The sequence below is a fragment of the Penaeus chinensis genome, chromosome 2, assembly GCF_019202785.1.
Source record: "Penaeus chinensis breed Huanghai No. 1 chromosome 2, ASM1920278v2, whole genome shotgun sequence".
Lineage (NCBI taxonomy): Eukaryota > Metazoa > Arthropoda > Malacostraca > Decapoda > Penaeidae > Penaeus > Penaeus chinensis.
In genome coordinates, this window is record NC_061820.1 from 6,790,724 (window position 1) to 6,793,223 (window position 2,500).

The 2,500-nt window shown below is 34.4% G+C and overlaps 1 protein-coding gene across 3 annotated transcripts in view; it reads right to left on the bottom strand.

Moving 5' to 3' along the window:
* Nucleotides 1-2,251: 2,251 nt before the first annotated feature.
* The window catches only part of LOC125036720 (general transcription factor IIF subunit 1-like), a 22,057-nt gene continuing 21,808 nt past the window's right edge, over nucleotides 2,252-2,500 (bottom strand). For all 3 annotated transcript variants that reach the window (XM_047629577.1, XM_047629559.1, XM_047629567.1), the window contains exon 12: nucleotides 2,252-2,500. This exon is cut by the window's right edge and continues 455 nt beyond it. The gene's annotated coding sequence lies outside the window, so the exon portion shown is untranslated.

The window sequence follows — 2,500 nt, forward strand, 5'->3', positions numbered from 1 at the left end:
TGTCCGTGAGAACCCAGGGTGGAGGAGGCCTGTGGGACGACCGAGGTCGTGGCTTGGGCAGATCAATCAAACCTATCGTGGGGAACTAGAGAGGGGCCGGGCCCCTGCCTGGCAGCTCGCCACGAGGAACCCTCGTAGGTGGAAGCGAAGGGTGGATGCCAGCTATGCGCCCCCGCTGGCGTTAGCTCCCAAATGATGATGATGATGATGATATATTAATGTATTATGTATATATATATATATGTGTGTGTGTTTGTGTGTATAATAAATACCTCTATCTATAGCTATATCTATATATCTATCTATATATATATTTATATAAATATATTTATATATATATTTATTTATATATATATATATATATATACATATATATATATATATATATATATATATATCTATATATATCTATATATATATATATATATCTATATATATCTATATATATATATATATCTATATATAGATATATATCTATATATATATATATATATATATATATATATATATATATATATATATCTATATATATATATATATATATATATATATATCTATATATATATATATATATATATATATATATATATATATATATATATATATATATATATATATATATATATATATATCTATATATCTATATATCTATATATCTATATATATATCTATATATATATCTATATATCTATATATCTATATCTATATATCTATATATATCTATATATATCTATATATATATATATATATATATATATATATATATATATATATATAGTTAATGGTGAGAAGATGTCAAAGTTTGTAGAACACTGTAGGATAGATTATTTGTGAAAAGGATATAGAGGGAGGGTAAATGGAATACAGTTGGGATTTGTACAAGGATGTGGTTAAATGTATAGGGCAATCTGATCAAATGTGTATGAGGAAGGGAGAGTAACACTGTATGGGAAAACTGCAAAAGAGCTATTATGAAACAATCAAATGGTAATATGGTAAGAAATGATAGAGGAGAGGAGGATGGATATTGGCATTGAATATAGAGTGAACAAAGGGTTTAGAGAGTGGATGAGGGAGTGCATCATTCTCTTGATTCATGGTTATGAACTTTTGGATGGCTCCAAGAGTTTCTGGAGGGGAGTTGGGTGGGAGGTCTGAGAAACAAAGATTTTCTTTTTGTGGAGGAGAGGGGGGGATAGATGTCCAAGGAGCAGAGAGAGAGGTGGGCATAGGAGAGGAAGTGGTAGAAGATGGAACGTTTAGGTTGTCTGGTGCAACTGGGGGAGAGAGGTAGTAGAGATAGGTTGTTTCAGAGTAGAGGGGAGAGATATTGGGGAGATCCTGAGACTTCTTGAGAAGATTGGAGAGGAGCAGAGCAAAGTAGAGGGAAAATCACAAAGAATTGATCCCACTTGACTGGGCCATAAAGGGTATTCAAAAGGTTTGTAGAGGTGGAAGCAGTAGAAGGACAAGGGCTGGAGGAAGATGGGGTAGTATGGAGAGAGGTAGTACTGTTGGTAGGAGGACAATAAGGATGAAGAGTAGTAATAAGGGGGTGGGGGTAGACAATGAAGAAGACTGCATTAGATGGAGTGGAGGATGTTGGGAGAGAGGAAGGGATGTATTCTAAAGAATGAGAAATTACCTATATGGATAATTCAGAATGGATAGAGTTGACCATAAACATCATAATATCATAATAAGTATCAGTCAAAGCCATGGTCAAAGGAGAGGCAGGGGTCAGGAAAGCAATGAAATCACATTTAGATAAGTCAGTTGATGAAGGGGCAAGCATTAATGGCACTTATAAGAGTAAAGCATCTTCCTTATTTGCCTTGGTGAGCCAGAAATAAATGGAGAGAGGAAATGGTCTACCTCTCAGGGTCCCCATGAGGGGTAAAGGCTAGACAATTAACCAAGAGCATACTGTGCCCATGGCTCCGAGAGGCTATTCATGACTGACACAGAGTCAGCCTTTCATCCTTTCAGCATGGCTCTCACACCTTAGGAAGCAGACAGAAGAAGGGAAGGATGAAGAAGAGAAAGAAAGGAAAGGGGAAAAAGAAAAGACCATGCACCCCCCAACCCCCAACGACAACACTGAGCAAGGGAATAGGAGGGGTATGAGTGTGAGCATGTGTTTGTGTTTGTTTATGTACATATACATATACAAATGCATGTATGTGACTTTTTTTTTGCAATTCTGAAGAGTAATAAGAAAACACCAGAAATTAGGAAAATTATTGAACTATTTTTACAAAATTCCTTTCTTTTATTCAAACATCAGGTATAATATGTATGAGGTAAGTGTTACTCTTTCATTGTCAGCATTTTATTACTTATTATACAATGTCATTTCACACATACATACTATTTTTATTTAAAATAAACACATTTACACTGCTCATTCATGAACGGAATATGTCAATCATGCTCAGTAATGGATGGTAACATTACTACTGACAGGCTATATATATATAATTATACAAATATATAGAAG